Genomic DNA, 8,610 nt, shown 5'->3' with positions numbered 1-8,610 from the left:
ACTCGATAAACGAGCGACCGCAGTACTGTATTGTGTTTATTTTGAAAACTCTCAACAGGATCTTCAGATTTATTTTGAAAGCTTTATCTGGAAAACACAAACACATAAGCAGGAAACAAAGAGCGTGATATGAAACGATAGACGTTTTCATATGGTCATCATATATACATCGTTCTATCGAACAGCCCCAGCTCCTGCTGTCAGTCTCTGTAAATCTGCTCTGAAAACACATTTGTATTCACTGGCTTTTAATACAGCATGAGAGTTATTTGATATTTGATGTGTGATATTAATATTAGGAGTTATTTTAATAGTTATTTTTGGATTCTTGTACAGCACTGTGGTCAACGCTGCTGCTGTAATTAATGTGCTATAAACACATAAACAATCTGCAGTTAAACATCCAAAACTAAAGATGTGATCGCTGCCTTTAGAAAATGTGCTGATGCACAAGATATCAGCTCCATTAAGGTGGAATGTGGCCGTGTTAGAAACATGTTGGAAGAAGTTTGAAGCTGAAACTGTGAAGCTGAGAGTGAAAGAGCTCCAGCGTCTGTCACAGGAAACTTTCTTATTTCCACACTGATGAAAGCATCAAGCTTTGATTTCCTGCTGCTTTTATTGAGTCACACTGTGAAACTGAGCCACAGCTGAACCAGCATCCCTGTACAGCAGACACTTACAGCGCTTGGCTGCTTCCATTGGACCCTCTGCACAGAGCTTCAGTTTCCTCTTCTGGTCCCAAAGTGCAGAACAACAAGGTTTCAAACAGCTTCGTTCCAGCAGCATCAGCCACAGACATGCAGAGAGAATCCTTTGGTTGTGTTGTGTGTTTGCATATCTGCTGTCTGTGTTGCTTTGTGAGGATGGATCATCTCCTGCAGCTCCAGATAAACAAGCTGCACCTGAACCTGGTAGCTTCACTTAGAAGACACTTGTGACGGGAACGTGTGAGAAGTTTTGTGCAGACAAGTGTGGATTTAGAGTGTGGGACGAGCTCTCCACAGTCTTTGTGGAGATCCACATTCTGCATACTGCCTGTGAGAAGCTGCAGACATTTGTCCTCCAAATCCACTGAGCAGCTGCTCGTGGTGGTATTAGCTTCATGTGTGCGTGTTAGCATGAAGCCTCGGTCACACTTTGCTGTGGACACGGTCACGGACAGCTGGACGCCTGATGGACGAGTCGCCCTTCCTGTTAAACTTCTTTGAGCATGAGAATAGCATGAGAAGCTCAGTGGACACTGTTCAGTGTTTTAACTCTCGCTTTCACTTCAGCTTCACCAACAACAGCACAAGCAGAGCAGCCCACTGCCTGCATGGCTGGGACAGCGCCCCCTGGCGACTGTAAACCACTACAACATGTAGACGGCCGTCTGCAGGCTGGATGTAGCACCACCGCAGAGACGTGCTGCAGCTCTGTTTAGTTACCCAGCTGACAGCAGAGGCTGTAGTTTACTGTTACCAACATGGAAAACTGAAGCTTCACCAGCTGGAGCTACAGAGCTGGAGAACAAAGGAGACTGAGAGGCCAGAATGATGTGGGAGGAAACATCAAGAGCCTGTTTGAAAGGAGACACATGTGGATGCTGTGCCAGTCTGTGGTCTGTCAGAAGTCAGCTGAGTCACACTGCAAGAAGCTGCAGAATCTCAGAGGAGGAGATTTGGAAGTGTTTGTGGGACAAACTGGACTCAAAGAAAGAAGATGTTTTTGAAGTCTTTGGTGGAGGTGAGCAGTGTGAAGCAGAACACATGCAGATGAATCAGGAGGTCAGCATCAGTGTCTCCTTGTGGTGGACGGTAAAAGAATCAGAGCCAACGCTCCCGTCCACCCTCGGCATGAAGCAGTGCTGTTTCTGAAACAGGAGGACAAGTCCAGAGAAGACAGAGGAAGCAAAGATGAGGGTGGGACAGGACAGCAGGACTTCCTTCACACCTGCAGCTCCATCACACTGCTGTAGGTCCTCTTCATCACACATGTACCTGCAGCCTGTCTTCAAGTCCAGGAGTCACCTCCACACAGTGTAGAAGCCTCCTGTGCAGACCATGGAGTCCAGCCTCTGTCAGGGAAGTCGGCACTAAAGCCTGAAAGACTTCAATCTGTCTCTGCTCCACCCGAGTAAGACCAGCACCGTACTTGTTGTGCATTCAAGGAGGGAACATCAGCACTGCATCGTGGGAACAACACCGCAGGAACAAAGACACAGCACGGCCGATGAAGGACGAGGACAAAGGAAACGTGAGTGAGAAGACCCTGGTGGTGTGGACGGACCTGCAGGGGCTCCAAGACTGAGGAGCAGAGACGTCCATGTACCAGCTGAGGATGCTGCAGTGATCCAGGGAGCTCGGTCCAATCTGAGGCCGTGTGAACTACGTGGACCACAGTTTCTTCACAGACTTCAGCCACGTGAACATCTGGAGATCCAACAGTGTACGAGCTGTGAGCCATCAGCTGTTTCTCTCATCAGCTGCTGTAATGAGAGCTGCTGGAATCATCTCGAGCAGCAGGAAATCACTGATGTTGTTTCTAACCAAAGATATGGGACTGAGCTCCGCTGAGCTCCTTCTACTTTCATCCAGATAGAAACTGCTACAGTCTGCTGATTATTGCTTTGCCTCCATCACACGAGCTCTTTATCCTGTTCTTCACTCTCATTGGTTCTTTGTCTGCTTGTTTTTACAACAGTAGTCTTCTGATTGGTCAAAGAAGACAATCAGCTGTGACTAAATGTAGCTCCTACAGCAGTGATGGGAATAACTACTGAAGCTAATCCAATATCAAAGCTCAGGAATCAGCAGCTCCCACCTCGTTTTCTTTCAACAACTATTTTTAGCTGCTGTGTTTTTGTGTTTCTGCAGACCTCAGACATCCTGCTGCTCTGGACAACTTTTTCATACTTTTTTATCATTCTTTTGCTTTTCTTTTATTATTATGTTATATGTATTAATATGTGAAACACTTATTCTTTGTGTTTTTGCTTTGCTCCTGTCAAACTGCTTTAATAAAATCTGCTGCAGTCTAAACTGTGGACGTTCCCTTTTTAACCCTTTGTGAAACAATAAAGGTTTAAATCTGAGTATTCATCTATGTTAGTGTTTAATGGGTCTAATAGGTTGCTTTGGCCTTTCCCAGTAATATCTTCCCTTGCAGTCTGTGGTCCAGGCTTCTAAAACCATCCCAGGTTAACAAGAACTACAATCTAGAGGAGAGCTGCCATAACAGGTGTGACTGATGAGATCTGACCTGCAAGGTTACTCAGGTTTGTTTGTATCAGGACAAGCAGGGAAGCCGCCTGGACGTCAAAGTAGTTAGAGCTGGGCGAGTGTCCTCACCCACATCGGCTTCACAACTCTGCATCATCTACTGAGTAAGACTCAGAGCATCAGAGATTAGAAGGTCTACAAAGAGCTGAACCAGACTTCCTGTATAAAGGTTTTAGTTCCACAGATCGACAGTGTCAGCACAACTAAAACGTGGAGACTGACCTCAGAGTTTCAATTTGATGTTGTGGATTCTCCAGAAGAACACACAGCTGCTTCACTCCTGAATCCTGAAGCTTGTGGTCTCTCAGGTCCACCTCTCTGGGATACGAAGGGTTGAGCTTCAGCACTGCTTCCAGATAATCACAGCTGATCTCTGACAAATCACAGCGCTCCAATCTGTATAGAGAATGAAAGATGTAAGTTTATTAGACAAAGTGCTTGAAATCATTCAGTGTTTCATCATCTGTTCAGAGCTGAAGAAGGTTCAGAATGTAGAAGTTTAAAAAATGGAAACTCCAAACAGCTGAAGCCAACAGGAAGCAGCTTCAAACAAACACAACAAGAGAAAAAACTCTGAATGTTTCACATTAAAGTCGAACATTTCTAACAAGAGTGTTTTAAAGACAGAGTCACTGATGATCATCTTCTGCCCAGTAAAACTTTGGTTTTCCTCATGTGAGTGTTAATGATGCACAAAGACTGTGAGTGCAAAGAGGGAGCGAGGAGGATGACAGAGAGATGGTACAGGAGCATCAAGAACCCGGCGAGGAAATGAGCAGAAGGACTTTGGAGCCTGTTGGATTGAAGCTTTGACAGAGACGTGTTTGACTGGACACCACCAGGACAGACTTTTAATCCCAGGATTTGGATGAGCTTTCTGTCTTTATGTTCACAAATGATGCTGTAACTCTGTGAATGTCCTGGAACTGTCAGCAGTGTGGTTACGTCCTTTTGACCTGAGTTTCCACAGCTCTTATAACAGCAGTGTACATTCAGACTGAGACACGCTTCAGTCTGTATGGACCTGTTTCTGTAGCTGCCACCATCATACTACATGTTTGTACATCAGCTTATCAAATCCTGTCTGCTGTCTTCATTTATTACTCTTCACCTGCTTCAGTCTCACTGTGTGGGCGGAGCTGCCTGAGCCCCGCCCACACAGACACAGCTCCTCTCTGGAGCTAAACGTCTGCTTCATCTCCGCCTCTTTTCTTCATCCTCCACCTCTCTTTTCTCTTCTTCAGTGTTCTGCAGCCACGGAGGCTCACAGCCATTAGCACGCCCATACCTGAGCAGCTAGCATTACCCAGCATGCCGTGCAGCAGTGTCAGTTTGTAAATGTGCAAGAATTGCTGCTCCAAACTGTTTCACAGAGTGCTGTGTGCCGTGACCTTTGACCTGCTAAAGACAGTCAGCTGTGGATTATTCATTGTTGTGTCTGATACTTAGAACTGTGAGGAAGAAGCTACACAGTTAATCAGGGTCCCCTCTCTCTGAATCAGGAAAGGTGGGCAGGCCGCGTGTGGGCCGCGGGCCATACGTTGAGTATCACTGTTTGAAATGTGAACATTGTTCTGCTGCAGTCAATGGACTAAACCAGAGAAGAAGAAAACAGACTTTACCATGAAGATCCTCAGTGTGGATCAGTATAATATCAGCCTGATGTCTGCAGTTTAGTGTCAGCACAACTTTCACATCATATTCATCTCAGCACAACTAAAACATGCTGACTGACCTCAGAGTTTCAAATCGACATCGTGGATTCTCCAGGAAATCACACAGATGCTTCACTCCTGAACCCTTCAGGTGGCTGTAGGTTCCACTCAGGTCCACCTCTGTGGGATACGAGGGGTTGGACTTCAGTGCTGCTGCCAGATAATCAAGGCCAATATCTGACAAACCACAGTCCTTCAATCTGTATAAAGAATGAAAGATGTAAGTTTATTAGACAAAGAGCTTGAAATCATTCAGTGTTTCATCATCTGTTCAGAGCTGAAGAAGGTTCAGAATGTAGAAGTTTAGAAAATGGAAACTCCAAACAGCTGAAGCCAACAGGAAGCAGCTTCAAACAAACACAACAAGAGAAAAAACTCTGAATGTTTCACATTAAAGTCGTACATTTCTAACAAGAGTGTTTTAAAGACAGAGTCACTGATGATCATCTTCTGCCCAGTAAAACTTTGGTTTTCCTCATGTGAGTGTTAATGATGCACAAAGACTGTGAGTGCAAAGAGGGAGCGAGGAGGATGACAGAGAGATGGTACAGGAGCATCAAGAACCCGGCGAGGAAATGAGCAGAAGGACTTTGGAGCCTGTTGGACTGAAGCTTTCACAGAGACGTGTTTGACTGGACACCACCAGGACAGACTTTTAATCCCAGGATTTGGATGAGCTTTCTGTCTTTATGGTCACAAATGATGCTGTAACTCTGTGACTGTCCTGGAACTGTCAGCAGTGTGGTTACGTCCTTTTGACCTGAGTTTCCACAGCTCTTATAACAGCAGTGTACATTCAGACTGAGACACGCTTCAGTCTGTATGGACCTGTTTCTGTAGCTGCCACCATCATTCTACATGTTTGTACATCAGCTTATCAAATCCTGTCTGCTGTCTTCATTTATTACTCTTCACCTGCTTCACTGTCACTGTGTGGGCGGAGCTGCCTGAGCCCCACCCACACAGACACAGCTCCTCTCTAGAGTTAAACTTCTGCTTCATCTCCGCCTCTTTTCTTCATCCTCCACCTCTCTTTTCTCTTCTTCAGTGTTCTGCAGCCACAGAGTCTCACAGCCGTTACCACACCCATACCTGAGCAGCTAGCATTACCCAGCATGCCGTGCAGCAGTGTCAGTTTGTAAATGTGCAAGAATTCCTGCTCCAAACTGTTTCCCAGAGTGCTGTGTGCCGTGACCTTTGACCTGCTAAAGGCAGTCAGCTGTGGATTATTCATTGTTGTGTCTGATACTTAGAACTGTGAGGAAGAAGCTACACAGTTAATCAGGGTCCCCTCTCTCTGAATTAGGAAAGGTGGGCAGGCCGCGTGTGGGCCGCGGGCCATACGTTGAGCATCATTGTTTGAAATGTGAACATTGTTCTGCTGCAGTCAATGGACTAAACCAGAGAAGAAGAAAACAGACTTTACCATGAAGATCCTCAGTGTGGATCAGTATAATATCAGCCTGATGTCTGCAGTTTAGTGTCAGCACAACTTTCACATCATATTCATCTCAGCACAACTAAAACATGCTGACTGACCTCAGAGTTTCAAATCGACATCGTGGATTCTCCAGGAAATCACACAGATGCTTCACTCCTGGATCCTTCAGGTTGCTGTAGGTTCCACTCAGGTCCACCTCTGTGGGATACGAGGGGTTGGACTTCAGTGCTGCTGCCAGATAATCAAGGCCAATATCTGACAAACCACAGTCCTTCAATCTGTATAAAGAATGAAAGATGTAAGTTTATTAGACAAAGAGCTTGAAATCATTCAGTGTTTCGTCATCTGTTCAGAGCTGAAGAAGGTTCAGAATGTAGAAGTTTAGAAAATGGAAACTCCAAACAGCTGAAGCCAACAGGAAGCAGCTTCAAACAAACACAACAAGAGAAAAAACTCTGAATGTTTCACATTAAAGTTGAACATTTCTCATAAAAACAGGACAAAGACTTGAAAAAGTCGTGTTTTTCCTTCCAGGAACCACATGGCTTCACTTTTAAAGGTGAAGTGTGAAAGAAATGGACATATTTGAAGTCCAACACCTTTTTCCAGTCACATTATTAAAGCAGACAAACTACAAGCTCATTTTCATTCCAACAAGTCATCTTCTGACCTGGACTAACAACACTGGTCTCTATGTGCAGCTGGCTGTGAGACCAGTGCTCAGGGAGCGTCTACAAAGTGCAACACTGAAAGAACATCACACACTCATTTGCTTCCAGCACTTTCACACAAACATCTACTGTCATTATTGTCACCAAACTCTGTGGATCCTTTATTGCAAATTCAAATGGGATCAAATGGTCAGACAAAAGAGGGTTATGAGGAAATATGATGAAATGTTGTGTATTAGCAGCAAGTTATTGAATCATTTTCCTCAGAAACCAAACAAACTGATTGACAAACATGTTTTTACAAACTCAGTGTTGGACTTGGATCAGCAGGATAAGCTGATGTTTAAAGGCATTTGAGTCTCGCTGTATGAGAGTCCAGTTCTTACTCAATATTTATGGATGATGTTCTTTCAGTGTTGCACTTTGTAGATGCTCCCTGAGCCTCACAGCCAGCTGCACATGGACCAGCTGACATTACCCAGCATTAGAGGCGGCTGTAAAAAATTCATGTTCCCATTTAAATGGTTTTAATTTGAATAAAACGATGTTGATTCATTCAATCCTGAATCGATGTTTAATATAAATGTATTTTGCCAGAATCTCAGGTTAAAGCTCACAAACTATTTCAACAAGCAGCAAACAGCTAAAACAGTAAATGAGAGCAGCTAAACACACAAAGATGGAAACACAGAGCGTGGATCGTTCACTCCACGGCACGTACACGGACACGCCGTCGGGGCTGAAAGTGGACAGCTCACAGATCCTGAAGCTGCAGGTTTCATCTGTCTCCAACCAAAACTGAGTGAAGCAGCAGCAAAAGAAGATCCAAACTCTGCTTCACGTTTGATAAATATGCTCATGAATTCTCTCTGACTTTGGCTGTTCCTGCCTGCACAGCTCTCTCTCTCTCAGTGTACTCCAAGAACAGCTTCAAACATCTGTTTCTGCATCATTCACTGTTTATTAGCCACCAGTCTGCTGTTGTGTTCAGTGCTGTCGGCCTCTGACAGTAAAGCCTCATTTCTGCTGTTCCATGGAAACTTTTTAAAATGATGACAGATTACAAACTCTCAGCTGTGTCTGTAATCAAACCTCTGTAACTTTGCTTCACTTCAGCAGCATCAGCTCATGTTCACATGTTGCTTCATGGTTTGCTTCAGTTTTTGATCGACTGCAGAATATTTTGAAGGTTATCTGCTATAAAAAGCCAGAAGAGGAAAATCTGCTTCATGTGTTTCTGTTTGATCCTCAGTGACTGTAGAAGCCTACATGCAGTTTAATTTGAAATGTATGCTTTTATTTTGATAGTGCAGAAAACAGGAAGTTGGGCGAGAGGAGAGTGGAGCCATATGGTTTTTTGACCTCGCAATCTCTCTTCATCCATTTTGAATTGACCTTTATAAGTTTTTGTAATTTGGAATTCTGTTGCTGTGTACCTGTTTGGACTATTGAAGTAAATATTGAGAAGCTATCAAGGACTGCGGTTTCGTTTTTTGTTTTTTGTGGATAAGGAAAGAGGG

This window comes from Mchenga conophoros, linkage group LG23 (assembly GCF_057382185.1).
Source record: "Mchenga conophoros isolate Kocher_MC1m ecotype Shallow Benthic linkage group LG23, M_conophoros_male_GT1.1, whole genome shotgun sequence".
NCBI lineage: Eukaryota > Metazoa > Chordata > Actinopteri > Cichliformes > Cichlidae > Mchenga > Mchenga conophoros.
The sequence above is the reverse complement of the archived record's forward strand: the minus strand, read 5'-3'. Positions refer to the sequence as shown.